This window comes from Paramisgurnus dabryanus, chromosome 6 (genome assembly GCF_030506205.2).
Source record: "Paramisgurnus dabryanus chromosome 6, PD_genome_1.1, whole genome shotgun sequence".
NCBI lineage: Eukaryota > Metazoa > Chordata > Actinopteri > Cypriniformes > Cobitidae > Paramisgurnus > Paramisgurnus dabryanus.
The window spans coordinates 41,493,431-41,512,054 of record NC_133342.1 but is presented as its reverse complement, the minus strand read 5'-3'; the positions used below and the strand labels follow the sequence as shown (position 1 = coordinate 41,512,054).

The 18,624-nt window shown below is 38.4% G+C and overlaps 1 long non-coding RNA gene across 1 annotated transcript; it reads right to left on the bottom strand.

Moving 5' to 3' along the window:
- Window positions 1–15,498: 15,498 nt before the first annotated feature.
- On the bottom strand, window positions 15,499–18,624 carry LOC135765157 (uncharacterized). The gene is made up of 3 exons (XR_010540497.2): window positions 18,453–18,624; window positions 18,250–18,317; window positions 15,499–17,670 (listed from the first exon to the last, which is right to left on the bottom strand). It is a non-coding gene; the product is annotated as an uncharacterized lncRNA (long non-coding RNA).

Genomic DNA, 18,624 nt, shown 5'->3' with positions numbered 1-18,624 from the left:
TATCATTTGAACATTTGACAGAGGTTTTTGTCAACTTCCAGTGCAATCAATCTATATGCATATTTTATCAGTATATGTGTTTTTTGGATCAAACCCATGACCTTTGCATTGCCGACGTGATGCTTTAACCGATTCAGAAAACAAAACATTAATGCACATCAACACGACGTGTATATGTGATAGCCTATATTTGCAATGTAACTATGTCTGACTTACAGTATATTACCTTGTAAGTAGAAATTGCACCACCAACATAAAAGCCCCTGAGGAAAATAAAATAGGGACTGAGTCACCTGAACAATGTGTGTTATAAAAGACATTTAAAAGACAAATAAAGCGGCATCAAAAGAAATGACTTAATCATATCCAGGGGCACAAAGATTTTGCACATTGAAACCCATTGCGTCACTGTAGGGCTCTTGTTTTGGTATTTAAATAGTTTGTAATCTGAAGAGCTCTACTGCTGTCATCTATATTAGTGATGAAAATTTTCGTTCATTTAGGTGACTCATTCATTTTCAGTTTGTTCACTAAAATGATTTGTTCGCTGATTCGTTCAGTGACCATTTCTTAAGTTAACTTATTACACGGCTCTCTGGAATGCTTGATTCTGATTGGTCAGTTGAGACATTTGCAGATTCGTTCTTTTCAAATAATAACCGCTCCAAAGTAATAACGCATAGCCGGTACTACTTGTACGAGTAAAATCGCTCCGCGCCAATAAAGATCAATAAAGATTACTGTTTGGCGCCATCTTGTGACAAACACTGGACAACCACGACAAGACACAGAGAGCTTACTGAGACTGAACTTGACAAAATAGAGCATAACAGCTACGAACCCAACACACAAAAAAATACAGAATGGGCATTAAAACTTCTCAAAGACTGGTTAAAGAGAAAAAATGGAGACAGACAAGTATGAAGCAGAGGATCTTAATAAGGTATTACGATCATTTTATGCATCTGTGCAAAGTTTCGCGGAAGGATAAAAATGTTAATTTAAAACAAATATGCCAATAAAATGTTTCAAATTCATATTCATGTCCGGGTTTTTTCTTATGTGAGAAGTAGCCGTGTAATAAGCCGCTTCGCGTCGGGTCCTGATCACACTGTCGGGGCTTATTTCCCGATAACTACCGGCTGCCTCTACATTATCCCTTTCTTAAATATGGCAATAGGTGGCGAAGATGTGTGTCATTATGTGTTATAAGACAATGAAAGACTTTTTGCAAAAACTCATTAGTTTTTAATAAAGCTCAAATTGTGAAATACTAAGCATAATTTTATCAAACTACAGAATATATTAAGACACAAGTACATTTATAGTACATCTAATCTGGATTTTTTGTAAATAAAGACTCCTGTGCTGTGAGTGATTGGCATGCCTCCTCTGGTTAAGTCAGTCATCAGATCCTCGTTCACGAATCATATAGTTTCGGTCATGTCGTTCAAGAATTCGTTCAGACACAGATGACTGACTAACGTTAAAGTTCAGTGCAAGGGTGGATTCGTTCAGCAGCTCAAACCAATTATTCTTACTAACAGCCCAAACTCAGAGATGATTGGCTCATGCTAACAGAACAACAGCTGCCACACATTTAATTTATTTTTACCACAGTAACCAGAGTGACCAAGATAGTTGTAGTAAAACTATATTAAAGGGGGGGTTTAATGGTATTTCAAGCATTCTGACTTATTAACACAGTTATAGAGTTGTTTCCTCATGCTAAACTTAGGCAAAGTGTCAAAAATGCAGTTGGGCGTGTTTCAGAGTATTTCTGTGCCGAATGCACTTCGCCAGGGTTCGTACAAGTTTCGGCTAATTTTTTTCGATTACGGTTCTAACTGACGTTTCAGGGGTTTTCGATACGTATCACTTCTTTATATGGGCATCCGCCGGAAAACTTCCCCTGGAAAACCCCGCCCAGCCGTCAGTCAGCGGGAGACGCTAGAGCTTGCTAACAGCTTATCACGCCACTCAGCTTTGTTTAATTTCAAAAGTCAACAATGGCACAACAAGAAGTGTGTTTTTGGATGTAAGGAGAAGACATCCAGCCTTATGGAAACAATGGATATAGTTTATTATCCGGATTAGCAGCGGAGTTTTGTGTGTGTGTGTTTGATGCGGTGGATTTTCATGACGAGTTACACGCGGTAAGTAAGACTTCTGTCTTATGTTGGAAATAGGCGCGTGTATATTATATAAATGACACGAACATGTAGTGAATCATAAGTTAAAACAGTGTTGTATAGTGTTGCATGACTCGTACTCGCTCCTCCCGTGTTATAACTCCTCCTTCTTCATTTTTTCGTACGTTATCGGAAAGATTCGGTAAAGCTAATCTTTCTTTTATAAATCTGATTAAACTAAAGACTCTTCAGAGATATAAAGGATGTCATACTACTCCATAGGTACTCCAGATTAATATCAGAAATGCAGAAACAGCGTGTGTTACGTGAGCTTTAAACAGAAATACCAAGTTTTTCTACAGTAATTACCTTGATAATCATTTGTATTAAGGTAAATAGTCCGCCTAAACATGGTTACTATAACTTTACTTAAATAAAACCACATGATTCTTTCACAAGATTGTTTACATTGCACTCGCTTTCTGTACGATCCCTCTCATTCATTAGGTTGTAACTTGTACCAGTCATTCAGTTTGTTTAAGAACGCGATCTCTCTCTCGTTCGTTCAGACTCAAAACAGCGGCTCGGTCAGTGAAGGGTGTAGTCATTCAGTACGTTAAGCCAATCATATGCTCGGCCACAGCTCATATTCGATTGCCATTGGCTCGTACTTTTGTCACTCTTTGAAGGCAGTAAGAAAGCCGCGCTTCATTTGTCCGTGCTCCTCAAGAAAGGATGGAAATTACAGTGAACGAGAAATATGAGTCAGTGGATGGCGTGAACGAGAACGATTCGTTCACGAACGTAACATCACTAATCTATATATAAGCAATAAGGTATGAGAGGCTGTGCTGTAACAACGCCCTTCAGCCGTTACTTATTCAAGATACAGCACTTGCCTCAAGTACCTTATTGCTTTTATAAAACGGTTACCACACAATATTAAAGTAAAAAAAAAAATGTGCAACTTTCATGAAGTTAAATCAATAAAAAGCATTCCTTCCGCTACAAAAAATAGTCCCTGACCATGAACAAAAATGTGTTCCAATGTGTAATATGCATGAAAGCTCAAATAAAAACAACAAACTGATATGTGTGGTTGCTAAGACTGTTGCTAAGGGCGCAGTGATAAACAGAACCGTTGGGTGTGAAGCGGTCATAGCCGTCTTTTATCGTGAATAAAGCACACCTATTAACCAATCAGAATCAAGGATGGAAACTCCACTACTTAAGATAGCTTTATCAGCAGTCTTCCAGACCAATTTTTGCATCTCTACAAGTATCGCTTACATTTTAAAGGTCACGTTTTTCCTGTTTTTTTGTTTTTGTTTTTTTGAAGCTATGATTGCCAATATAATGTTATGATAGATTTATATATATATATATATATATATATATATATATATATATATATATATATATATATATATATATATATATATATATATATATATATATATAGCTATGATGTGCAATATAATTTTTCACACAATTGACTTATCTGTATAGCACTGATTTCACTGTCCTAAAAATGGTCTGATGTCTTCCTTGTTCTATGGGGGGAGTGTAGTCAAACACTCTTACTTTGATGTCATTCAACCAGGAAGTAGAAGGCTGAAGTCCAAACCGGCCATTCGCTGTAGGCTTGTAACACTCCGCAACTATTTTAAGTCACGGAGTGTACAAAATATAATAAAGGGAAAGATGCTCTCCTTTAAAACAGTAAAATATGACGGCAGAATATACTGACAAAGCCTCCAATAACATTTAACTTGCCCAAGTGTATTATACAAAAGACACAGATATATATGTCACCAGGTGACTATGGTAGGGCGGGAACCAAAAGTGGCGAAGAAAGGTTCCGTTGAAGATTGTTTCCGCCCGGACCCGATTTTAAAACACCAATTTACTTCCTGGTCTCCCTGACAACGAAAATTATGAGGAATGAGCAACAGGTGGGGCGAATCAGTGGAGCAACCCATGATTGGAGGAGGGAGTGAAGACAAGCCACATAAAAAGGTCCAAAGAAGCACAAAGGAGAAGAGTTGTTTTTGGGCGTGAGTCCCTTTATGCCTTGGGCAAACCTAACCACATGCTCCGTCCCTGGAGGAGCCGAAGGGCGCCGTTGATCCGTGAATCACTTATGGTGTTAAGAAAGAGTGTGGCTGCCAAAAGAGACGAAAAGGACGGGGCTGTGAAAATTAAAGGGACACCACACCGAGCGTGCTTTTGGTGTACTTTGTGTGCGCTGTGTTGCTGCTGTGCAGACCCGCTTTATCGACCTACATCGATCCCTTGGGGAAGAAGGAGGTATAAGACGATCGGGCGAAGAGATCATTGGGCGATTTCACGTGTGACTGGGCTACTATCGAGTCAGCGAGTACATTGTTGTAGGATTGTGTTGACAACAAAGAGTGAGTAACAGCTGATGTGTGTTGATGAAGTATTTATAAGAAGAGCTGCTTGGTGTACATTTGAAGTGTGTTGAAGGTCCCTGGCCCCACTGAAGAGAGGAGCGTGGGCGAGCCGCGGATCGACCGGAAACACGGGAAAGAAACTCAACTGGGGAAACGTGTGGTGTTTGTTATCTGGCCCTGCGGAGGAAGGAAGCGTGGGTGAGCCGAAGAGGTAACTGTGAACATACAGGGGCTGCATTGATCAAAATTGTGTACTAACCCGTCTTCTCTGGGGAAAGAACAACGCTCTACTCGCCTCACGAGGTAGTCAAAGCCAGGCGGCTCCAGTCCATAAATTCACGTAAAGTGTGTGTGCAGAGTGCTGTGGGTGAGTTGTGATTATCATTTGTGTTTACACTAAAGCTTGCTGTGTATGCTCTGCTTGTAGCGACCAAAGCTGCCCTGGCCCCGGACGGGTCGTGAGAAGGAGAGAACACTCTGTGGTTTGAGCCCTATGAGAAGGGGAAATTAAACTTCTTTTGTTTGCCTTCCTGTGCGTTAGCAAGAGTCACACCACCCCAGCCAGCAGACAGTGGCGAAGCCCGGCGGTACATCAGAGTGAGTAGCAGCCAACGTGCACTGTACGGACGGAGGGTCGTAGTTGTGTGTAGATCTATCCAACAGAAACCCCGGGTGTGGGCGGAGCCTCGTCGAGAGTTCGCCCCAGCTCGCGACCCCGGTTACTACAACAGAAGGGGGAGCTAGGGAAGCGTTCGGCTCTGTGCCACCCGACTCCTCAGTCCCCACGACACCCAGGAAGTTTAGGTGACGGGTGGAGGTATACTGTGTATGGACGCTGCTGCGAAAACCCACTGCCTGTAAAAGCAACGAAAAGTCTAAGTCTTGTGAGTAACTTACCATTGTGATGTGTTACCTACCTTTGCTTATAGCAACGTCTTAAGGAGGAACGAACCGTGTCAATAGTGTGAACCACTTACCTGTGCCCCAGTGAACGCCCCGAAGTGAATGGAGAGCCCAAGCCTCGTGAGTGCTTACCTTAGTGGTGTGTAACCTACCTTGCTTCAGTGAATGCCCCAGAGCGAACGAAGATCCCAAGTTCCGTGAGTAACTTACCTGCCGGGTGTGTAACCTACCTTTGTCCACAGCAATCCCCGAACGAGAAACGAGCCACCTTTGTAGTGTGAGTATCTACCTCTGGCCACTGGTTCGCACCCGTGGGGCGAGAGAGTTCCCCGAGGGACCAGGACGTCCAGCCAAGGAAACCTGTAGGGTGAACAGGAGACCGAAGAAATTAGGCAAGTAGCAACTGAGTACCGTAATAAGCCACTAATAGTGTTCTGCCTCCAGGAAGAAGCGGAGGGCGCCACAAGTCAAAGGGCAAAACCAGGAAGGAGTCCCAGCCCCCGTTTCATGGTCCAAACCGCCCTGGAGGCGAGAAAGAGATATCTGTTTTAAACCGCCCTTTCCCCTTTCCCCCTTGCTTTTAAATATTTAAATAAAGTTATATTTTAATTATAGTATACTTGTCTGTCTGGTCATTGGGGTGGTCTTGGGAAACTCCTCGAGGTGGCAATTAGAGAAGGGCGCGACCCTTTAGAGATTTCGGGTCCGCTCCGGCCTGTGACATATACAATAACAAAAATATATACAAGACAAACAACGATTAATACCGTGAATGTGCGTGAATGTGTGTGGGTGAAAGTCTCAAGTTCAGTATATTTACAAGTGCGGATGATAGCAACCAGCAGCATAATCCAAAATAGTGAGTGTGAAGGTGTCCTCCAAGTTGAATAATCCCAAAAAATTATTCCTCAAGGAAAGGTATCTTCACAAATGACAGCAAATGTATACAGTATTCACTAGCGATCGCCTGCCAACCATCAAACACGCTGTCCCGCACACCGAAACCGGCGCCATATATGTACATAACGGAAGTCTCCCACAACCTCACACGTGACATGAGATCACCTCGCGATAGCGAGTGATGGGACAAAACACAAACGGAAGGGACAAAAAACAGTACAGTTGGAGACAATAAAGACATTTAACAACACGCTAATATTAACAGCGTATAAATAGTCATCTCCATATGTGGCTATGCTACAGGCTTAAAAAGGAGACTTCTGTTAAAGAAAAGTCTGGCAGTTGACTTTGAGCTTTATAATTTTGCAGGTATTATTTATGCTCTAACAGCAACATTACACACTAACTAAAGTTTGGAAAATGGGATCAGGAAAACGGGACCTTTAAAATATTGCTGATCACATATAAAACCTTAAATAGTCTAGCACCTCCTTATCTTACTGAATAACTATCACAATACAATCCATAATAATCCATGGAATATCAAAATCATCTAAAGGTGGTAGATCCTATTCCTACATAGTCCGTAAACTTTGGAATGATATGCATAGTAGCGTTCGGGAATTAGACACACTCGATCAGTTTAAGTCTAAACTAAAGGCATATCTCTTTAACCCATTTGCGCCTGATGCTGCGCCCACTGGTGGTAGATGTAATGTTTCGCCGCAGCATCAGGCGCAAATCATTCACTTAAATTTAGCCCCTAAACATATTTAGGCCGCAGTAGGTAGCTTGAATAGAACTGAGCACACACACAAATTCATTTTCTGTATGACTTTAACATTACGTGAGCAGCCTCTATGCTAATAGGATCTTGTTTTGTTTCCTTGTCACTCGTTCTCGGTTCCCCGAGGACACTGAGAGGGACAGACCCAGTTCCAGTTGCCGCAATGCTCACTCCACCACAGATATTGTGTCCATCAGTGTGATGCCCAGTCGATGTATGTCAGTGGCAACCAACTGACTCCTTTATATTTAATTTTATAATATAGTATTCTGTCAATAGTATATTCTGTGTCTAGTAACAGCAGTGTGAGTTACAGCTTCAAACGGTGATACTGTGTGGTAGTACAGGTGTGTCACAGATTGCAGGTGTGTAGTGTGTCAAATGAAAACTAACCCTCCCAGCTAAGTATGCTGCCCTCCAAAGGCTAAGTGCAGTAACAACATAAACACTGAAAATGAGAAAAATGCCCTTTTAAAGTTTTTACACCAGCCAGTCAAACATGTTACTGCAATTCTGGCACACACATTTCTCTGAAATGGGACAACATTGAACCAGGAGACTTTGTCACAAGACACAACAGATCTCACAAAGTCAATTTCAACCCTTAACTCAATTTTGACGAAATGCATAGTTAGTATATACATTAGTATATTATATTAGTGCAACCAAATGCAACAACCCGACATTTTAAAGCTGGAAAACCGTTTTAATAAACTTTCTAAGTTGCTAACACATAAGAACCACTAGGGAACAACACCACTTCTGTTGCCAAAATCCGCGCACAGGCTATTTGATCATGTGGGCTGTAAAAGGCTCTATAGACAGGATTGGGCGAGTACCCTGGGGCACCAGGCAATGGGGGGCACCATGGGCTCCAGACTGCAACAAAATAGAGTTTTTGACAGGGGGCGAGCAGGGTTTTTTACCGAGTGGGATGTGTTGACCCTGCTATTGAAAGTTAGCAAGGGGACTATTTTCGGGCACTGCGTAATATCACTACACCTGCTGCTGCCATGTTCCAGCAGCAAAGTCCTTGATTATTACGACAGAATAAGAGTATAGTTCCTAACCATATCTGCCTAGAAAATCACATCTTTTAATTTTCTGTCGGTCTTAGTACACGATGTAACTACAGAAGAGCAGTGTTGGGAACGTTACTTAAAAAAAGTAATTAGTTATAGTTACTCACTACTTGTTCCAAAAAGTAACTGAGTTAGTAACTGAATTACTCTATAATAAAAGTAACTCGTTACCAGGGAAAGTAACTATTTGCGTTACGGTTAAAAAAAAGTTGCTATATGTCAAAGAATTTGTACTTTTTTAGCAGTTTTCACATGTCAGTTGAAATGAGTAGAACAGACAGGTGTTCATACATAACTTTCCATATTTATTGCACGGCAACAGACAGCAAGAGTTTTATCCTACACTTCAAGTATTATCTTTGTAAGAAAGGTAAACAGTTACACCATATAAAGTGCATTTAACTTCAGCAAACTAAATGAAATAAAACTCTCTCAACCTGAGACAACTGGTCAAGTAAACAACCTGTACTTCCAAGTGTTTTGTTCACAAAAAGTTAACTTTTAAACAACAAAAAGTGTGTTTGCTCTGTAGTCGTATTCTTAATGGAAGACATAGGCTGCTGTATTTCGTTTTCTTCATTAAAAAAGTAAACAGTTTAACAATATGATTCATTAAATTAGAGTTGCTTACAACGGATGTCGACAAAGTCTTCGCTCCCGGACATAATGTACACATTACATGCACGTTCTTGCTTTGACCACAATGAATTTGAAGTAGTGCTTATATCTCCACCTTGAAAATGCCAACTTTTCATCGGATTGCTCCTCCTGACTCGCCATCTCTTCTGCTGCCGCGAATCTCTGTTTAGCTGTTGCGTGTGTGTGGGTAAATCCAAATGCCGTTTGTGCGCCCTTGAAGGGCACTTCGCGACGGGGATGTAAAATCCAAATAAACAGAAAAAGACGCTGTATTTTATCACCAAGTGTATTTTAATTAGCCACACTATCAGACAACATTGCGCAACTTTATCTAGAGTTTATACATCAAGAGATTTGATCTTCGAAGGGAATAGGGCATAGTGATCATCACTTTCGATTGGAATTCGTCCTGTGTGTGTGTCGCCGCAGGCGCGTGCGCTGGCATGTGTAAAACAACATTGGCTCTGATTGGCTACCATGAAACACATTACTCTGCCTTAGCCAATCATAATCGCTTATCTCGTTATTAACCTACCTCCTCACTAGCTGTGTGAGCCAGGGTTGCCTTTGGATCACACAGGTTAAGTCAGTGCATAGTAACGCACCGCATTTAACGTCCGGTAACGTTAACGGCGTTGTAACGGCGGGAAAAGTAATTAATTAGATTAGCCCGTTACTGAAAAATGAACGTCGTTACGTAACGCCATTCTTTTAAACGGCGTTATTCCAAACACTGCAGAAGAGTCAAGTTTTAAATAGAAAAAATATCAAAACTCTTTGGTTATTTTTGAGCGCAATGCTAATGGTCTTATCAGATTCAATGGATTGTGCTAAGCTATGCTAAAAGTGCTAGCGCCAGACCTGGAGATCAGCTGAATCCACTCCAAAATGGTAACAATCAAATGTTTAACTCTAGAGGACCTGGAAAATGAGCATTTTATTTTTAAAGTGCACTGTCCCTTAAACCGCAGTCATTATGACTTATTTGCTCTAGAGTTTCTGACTACCGCCCTAATGGCTCTCCTGATTATGCCAAATGGTTGATGTCCTCAGGGCAACATTATGTTGACCCTGGAACAACATTTCAATCAACCAATCAGATTTTAGGATTAGCTGCTTCTAGACCATTGTTTTTCACTTATCATGTCCCCCTGATTTTAGAGTTTGGTTATGGTTAGGTTCGGGTTTGGGGTGGGTTTAGGTTTTATTTATGAAATAAAACTCTGCTAGTTCTTGCTCACATCAAAAGATGTTTATAGCATTTTATTTCTGTATTTTTAGTGTCTATACATTCAAGAAATACAGTTGAAAATTTGAAAAAAAAAAGAGTTGAATTTGCACCACCGAAAAACTGTGAAGTTGCATAGCACATTAAATTTTCACACTCTTATTACCCATTTGGACCTGAAAAACGCATATGTATATAAATTTGTATAGGGGGGCACAGTGTACAGTCATTGAAAAGTTTATTTTTATGTTCTTCATAGAAAATGAGCCAAGGCCACGGGTGATACAACAATAAATTAAATATTTATTTAGTAAAAATTATAAATAGGTCCCACGTGATCCAAACACCACACAAGGGTTAAAGGGAAAAAAAGAAAATTACCCCATCCATTACGTACCCTCAAGCCATTTGTAGCAATAGCCGATAACAACCATTTTAGGCCAACTGCCTTTGAAGAGGCTGCCTTACACTGGGACTGGATTCTGGTGTGTTAAAGCAAAACAAATGCACAGTTCCATCAGATAAGGCTGCTTGGACAACTGACAGACATCTTTTATGGCTGATCTCAGTGTCAAAGCTGAGAAGAAAAGGCAATTTTTTCTGACATCTAGGTCTTAATGCTGTCTAAATAATTTAATAGGGGCTGTATTTGGTTTTTGAAAATGTACATTAAATTTACACATTCAGGAGACACTTTATAGTGCATTATAAACTATACATTTTATAAATACCGTATGCGTGTTTTCCTGGGACTTAACCCACAATCTTTGTGTTTCTAATGTAATCATCTACCTGTTAAGCTACAGAAACACATTTAAAACTGTTAAACATTTAGTTTTTTTTATTGCATGATATGTATTCTATAGCTTAGTTAGTAGAGCATTGTATTAGCAGCACAAAGGTTGTGGGGAAAACACATTAAAATTATTGATTAGACATACTGATGATTTATATAGCTTGAATTTACTTTTATAACTTTAGATAAAGGTTTCTGCCAAGTATATAAATGTAAATACAATACAAACGGTGTTGCTGTAAAACTGATCTAAGAACTGTTAGGATCCTGTCAGGGTCTTGTCTTGTATTACATCTAGTTCATTATGACAGGGTTCTGACAGTACCATGTTTTGTGTGGCAACAAGTATTTTTCTACCACTGTCTGCAATTGGGTTCGTGTTCTGCTAATCGTGACGAGAAAAACTGGTAAAACTGTTCTCAAATAAAATAAATGTTATTATTTTTGGTTACTAAATATACACTAAATTCAAGCAAAAAAAAGATACGTTTTCATAGAAATTATATACACACACACACACACACACACACACACACACACACACACACACACACACACACACACACACACACACACACACACACACACACACACACACACACACACACAACTCAAGACACATTAACAACTTTCATACAGTGTTTACAGCTGTTTTGGAGTTTAGGTCACCATTACAATTTTGTAGTTGTGTTTCTTTAATAAAGATAAATCAATAGTCATAGCAGTTGTGTAGTAGTACCCGGAAAATTGGGTATACTCCTAATCTATGCCCCCATTTTTTTTAAGCACCCCGCTAAGGTTGCTAAGTCTTGCATAATTAGTTAACTACAAAATAATACTGTATTGTTACAAAACTTCTGCTGCTTAACTTCACAGCATAAGGATCATTATGAAATTATTATTAATAATAATTTAGCATGTAGAAGTGGGTATACCCCATGTAATTTATTGAAGAAGGAGGTATATTACGTACGCTTTCATATACCCTGGTCACAAGGTTTTAGAAGTGTATGGGAGAGAAATGTATGTATTATAATTAATATAATTAAACTCTAAACTCTACTCCCGATTTACAGAAAAGCATCACGATGCTCACTTCACATCCTCACTGGCAATGTGATCTCATGAGAATACGTGTGTATTTTTACGTTCTACCATACGTACATTTACTTACGTTTAAAACGCACTGAAACGAATAATATTGACATTTTGACAGGACTAATACGTAAAATATTTATGTATTTACAGCTTTACAAATGTACAAATTTGTACACCAGTTATTCCTATTCATAAATATTAAAATTGCAGGCATTGGCGTTTCTTACTCGTATTAATGACATGTTTTCAGTCATATTTTCATACTTATTTATTTAAGACAGTTTACCCATTTACCTAATGAAATGATTATGATATTCAGAGAATTTCACAGAATTAAACATTTAAAAAATTTAAAATGAATAACATTTCTGTATTTATCTAACTAGGTTTTTTTAAACTTGTTTACTCCAATGTTGTCTTCTCTGCAAGATTTTATTATTACTACTAAGCAATAATTACCCCAAAATACAACATAAATTCACAAAAGATGTTACTTTTATTAATTTGCTATAATCCACATCTTTAAAATTCATACGATTGTGAGGAACAGATCCAAATTCAGCCCTTTATCCAGCGATCTTGATTCAAGTTCTCATCAGCAACCGAAAAGTCAGATTGCGCATTCGTTAAAGATTTGAATAAAACAAATATTGCGCCTCAAGAAGCTTTACGACACATTGCTTTTAGCGATATGTTACCACCTTAACCCTGCCCCAAACCTTACCATAAACCCAACATTATTGGAGGTGAAAACTATAAAGCTCTGCATGGGATACAAGGTGTTGTAGGGGATGGTGAGCCAACGATTGTAAAGAAAAGTGAGCCAGTTCCTCCTAATGCAGAGGAAACTTTCATTCTGGATCTCAGCCCTACTGTATTATTGAAATACAACCTGGACCCTCACTGGTAGAGCCAGCAGTCACAGGAGCTCAGAAAAGACACTTCACTCTAAGAAAGGATGTGTTAATTTTAACACATTGTTTTGTGTTAAACTATTTAACACATTATGTGTTATTTTAACACATTGTGTGTCATTTCGTGTAGATTGTGAGCTTAAATAAATGAAATGGACAACACAAGATGTGTTAAAACAACACAAAGTGTGTTATTCCAAAAATAACACAGAGATGTGTTAAGTTAAGGACAACACACTAGATGTGTTGTCCTTAACTAGACACAAGATGTGTTAATTTAACACATTCATTTTAAGAGTGTTGAAGCATCCACAATGTATTTATTAATGTATATTTGTTTTTTTATTTTTTTGTGACTCAGATGAGGGTTCGTAAAATAAGTTAATAAATGGATGTTTATGTTATTTTTGTGTTTTGTCTCAAAATTAAAAACTCTTACAGTGATCCCATATTGGTTCTTCTACCTGTTCTTCACATAGCTGGTAGCACATGTTGTGATATGTTGTCCCATTTAGAGCACAGGTAATCTGGATTTGGTAATCTTGAAAACTGTGTATCTGGATCAGGGTGATCCAGTCCAATGTTGCTTTGAAAAACCGGCATAAAAGTAAGACGGATTACCTGATCCTGAATAGGAAAAAATGTGATTTCCAAATCTGGATCAAAATGAATTAAACTTTTTGAACAACTGGCCCCTAAAGAAGATAAAGTTTAAATCTGGACAAATAAGATGGCAGGTGCCTACCCTTTCCAAATAAACATGAAAGCAGCTGTTAAAAATATTCTTTTTATGGATAAAAACACATTCTTTCAAACAGTTAGGTTTCCAGTTAGTAGTGCAGAACTGGAATATTCTAAATATAGAATAAAATCATAAAATATGAAAACAAAATCATGTTTAAAAGTCATTTTATTCATCTGAATAGAAAAACTTTATTCAAGATAAACTGCAAATATGAATTTTGTTGTTGGTTTAGTTGACCGTCTTCTTATGGTCACCACCACCCATCTATTCTGGCTCATGCTGTAGGCTACTTAATACGATGACAGCATCTAAGGAGGGAAAAAAACACAAGATATTTAATTTTCAAAAAATGCTGCATTTTAGCCCATGTACAAAAACATTTTGTTATTGCACATAAGGGCAAGATGCGTTTTCTTTGATAGTCTGACTTAAAATATTGCATAGCCATCCGATAAAGGAAGAAAGCTGTTGTGTTTACGAAGATGACAATGAGGTTCAATTAAGATCATCTACAGTGCATTCAGAAATTATCATACACCTTTCACTTTCAAATTTTATGTTGTTGCATGATACTGTAATTGTTTAGATATTTTAGAAACTTTTGCAAATGTATGAAAAAATAAAACATATCATATTTACATTATACATATTCAGACCCTTTGCAACAACATGGTAAATGGACTGCATTTACAGTATATAGCACTTTTAACAGACCTATGGCCATCCAAAGCGCTTTACAATTAGCCTCACATTCACCTACTCACGCGCACATTCATACACCAACTGTGGTGTCAGCCATGCAAGGCGCCAGCCAGCTCGTCGGGAGCAGCTGAGGTTAGGTGTCTTGCTCAAGGACACTTCGACACTTGGTCTGGGGGAGACGGGGATTGAACCACCAACCTTCCGGTTTGTAGACAACCTACATGAACCAATGAGCCACTGCCCGCCGGCAGAATATAACAACATCTGCAATTTAGCTCAGTTGCCTCCAATTTCTCTTGATGGTCGCTGAGATGTTTCTACACCTTAAAGCGTCCTGATGAACACAAAGATTTTTTGAAGAATGTCTGCAACCAAACTGACCAGAAGCACCATTGACTTACATTGTAAGGTTGCTTTACGTATGGGTCAAACAGCATTGTGTAGTCCCTTACCAATGGGAACCTCTGGACTGTCTGTGTAAGACTTTAAACTCGCCCAGACCAGCAAGGCATCTTGTCAGGGGCGTTTGCACAAGATCTCGGGCCCTATGCATAGCCAGTCCTGATGGGCCCTAATGCCCCACCTCCATAATATATTCAAGGGCCCTCTCTTTCTTTGGGGCCCTGGTAATCCAATATCATCCAACTGCGGCCACAAATGGGCGGTCTCGTACTGCTGGGGGTTCCCGTTTTCGCAGACAGACACGCCCCGTTCTTCTTCGCCGCCTTGCTGAACGGTAACGTTAACTGTCAACATCCGGTTATCCGGATTAATATAACAACATTCGCAAGTGGATAATGACACGGATTACCAAGCAAAGGGGACAGTCGTGTACTTTTACGCGAGATAAGGATACGTCGCCTCCACTGCCGCGTGACACCAACGTTGTGGTTAAGCACGTCGCCGCCATGGACACTTAACTCAAAAGTAGTTGCAGATGCTGTCAGATCTTTTTAAAAGTGTGTGTGTGATCGTACAAACCTCAGCAGGTGTAGCTAAAGGTCTTAAAAGCTAAACGTAAATATTCTGTTTTTGATTCAGGAGGCTGGAATGTATGTTCTTATTTGTATTTATAAGCATTGACTCTATTTTAAGTTTAGAATATACGAATTTTAACTACAAAACCTTCCACCTAGAGAATCCCAAAGGCAAATATACAGTATGTGCCCAGTTAAGTGTGTGGCTGTGTTATAATATTTAGGATAATAGCCTACACATTGTTATAAGTGCCACTGTAAACTATAATCAGCAAAATGCAAATGTATTAATAACATTGCAAAATTAAACACAGAGCTGTATGTTGCACAATCATCTTTAATAGTTTAAAACCAACAGTATGGTGGTCAATATGTTTTAAAGTCAACACGTAAGTTAAATAATTACAATCTAGTATAAACACACACATACACACACATACATATTTTTTAAACATGCCATTGTTAACTTTAGATATTTTTATAGACATTGATGTAAATAATTTGTACTTTTTCTTGGGAATTTCTGAAATAAAGAAAAATGACACATTTTGTTGTTCATTGTGGTGCAAAATAATAACATCACAACAAACCCCAACCCTTACTCACAAAAAAACTTAATTCATCAGCTGCTATATGGATTAAACTGCTGTAGAGTTAACTGGCTCGTGAAGTAAATCTGCTCAGCTTCCTGCTTGCACAGCCAGACCATGTATGATGAGCTACCAGGAGAACATAAAAATTGTATAATTACACCATTTTATTACTACAGAAGAGTAAGCTATTATACACAGGCAACACTTATTATACACTGCTCCTTTTAGCCATATGCTTTACAATGTTTTCCAAAATGTGGGTTGCAGCAGCAGGTAGCCGTATATAGCTTAAACTACATGAGATTGTCAATACAACTAATTTTGCAGCTCCTGTTACAATGAAGTTATAAACAGTATGCAGTTTTGTGAATTACAATTACATAAATATCAGAGTTGGGCAAAGATACATTAAAAATGTATTTTAACCAGAATACCAAATACCTTAGATTCAAGTGTATCAAAATAAACTACAAAATACAGCAGCCACAACATGTATCAAAATGAACTACTGCATTTTTGTATTTTGAAAATACTAAAAATAGTTTTAGAGGGGAGCATGACATTTCTTTGCAAACCTGAGTTGGGCTATTTGATCTTTTGCTTCACCTTTACATTGGCTCTGATTCATGAAAAAATCTGACATATGCAACCGGGTACGAACTGAAGGGCCTACATTGCATTAGCAACACTGACAAAAAAGTAATTCATAAGAAGACAACTGATGGCACCTGTATTCATAGCAGCTTTCTAACTATTAAATCATTTGCTCGCAGCAGCCTGCACGTTTCTAACATTGACAACACCTTTCATATGAATACATTTTCCGGTCTAGGGCTAGGCAAACTTCTCAGTAGGCAAAGTATTGTACAACGTATTATACAGTATTTTAAAAATACAAAACACTAAAGTATTTTGATATAAAATACAAATGCATTTCATCAACCCTATCAAATACAAATTACAAAATATTAATTTACTATTTTATTCATTAAGATGTAACTTTTAAATTAAAAAAGCTTAATGACCTCTTAAAATTGTAAATACTGCTTTAAGAAGACGGGACATATACTGCTGTCCAATAAGTTTTAACATGCCACAAAGTTCACTTACAACTGTGAATCATTAGGACACACATACTGTAGCCAATGTATGCATCCGCACACACATGCATGAAAGAAACACTATCATAATATGTAATATTATTACTGTTAATTAATGTTCATGTTGCTGTTATTGTGTACTGTCTGAATATAATTAAATAACTTAGTATCATCTCAATAAATAAAGTTGTTGACATATGTCTTCAACTGACCTTTAACCTCCTAAGACCTAGATGTTTTTGTTGTTTGCACCATAATAATTACTTCTGTGTAACTGGAACATGTTGTACACAAATGTGGACAATTACACTGCTTCAAGTTCAAAGAAAAATATTTGGATATTATATTAATTGGTTCTTTTTAATTTCCATAGAAATCTGAAATTAAAATGAAACCAAAGCTCTGGTCTTAAGAGGTTAAATATTTAAACCTTTGATTGTTAAGATTATCCCCCTCTTTTCTCAATTGTTTGTTTATATGGTTCTTGAAAAGCCTAATCATTTAGGCCTGTCAATCATCAAGAACATAATAAAAGCACCAGTCTGTGCCTCCAAGCCTAGCTCCTTTCCATCTTCTCCTTCACAGTTTTTTTCTTCCTCTCTGCAGTTCTGTTACGGGGGATTTGGGCTCAAGCCTTGGCCTCAGGTTCACAACTCCCTTTGAGGACAGAAAGCAAAGTTATTTAAGACTAAATGGGCAGGTGAACTAGTAAACACTCTGTTAAATCCCTCCACTTCACTGAATTAATAAACAGAGAAAACAATCACTGTTAAGGATAAATATTTGAAACACATGAAAGGTGTACACCAGTCATGAAAAAACTTTAACATTTTTCTCGTGATGGTAAACTGGGCCAAAGAGGATGACTGTATAGTTAGTACATAAATACAACACATTGAATGATTACAGACTAAATCTACCACAGTAGTTAGCAGATCAATAACTGCCCGAGTTAAATTAGTTTGATTAGTCTATATTAATAAAAACAAAAAATAATGTTAAAATTAACTTTAATACTAAAGACAGCTGATTTGTTAAACTTACACTGATGTTCCTCTAGAGTCTAGAATAAAGGATCAACACAGTTGTGATCACACAAAAAGCTATCAGAAGCTAATATATAGTGGCTTTAACTATATTAGCAAATCTGCTAACTTTCAAACCAGTTCTGATGCCTTAAACTTTACAAAAAGGTTAAAGACATGAAAGTTAATTTACATTCAGTAGGTCACTCACCCTCTGATTATTGTCCACCTTGCATTAGTGTCCTTTTGTTGCTGGAAATGAAGTTCAATCAGTTCGGTCTGTAACAGTAAAACTCGTTTTAACCACACAGTTATTTGGCGATGACGTTTGGATGGCACTTGCTTAGTGGCGACCTATGTATCAGGCGTGTTATAAGGCGACGTACATAATTCAGACGTACTTAGTATACGTACATTTTTATATAAATTTCGAACATGCGCCGTCGTCGCGTCGCCGCCGGTAAACGATTCTTCATGCACTCGCCGTGACATCGCCGCCGGTCTTTCGTCTGCAGTCACAATCAAATCCATTCAAAACTTCACACGGACTGACGGCGACATAAGGGAAGGCTGCTCCTTTTCCTTC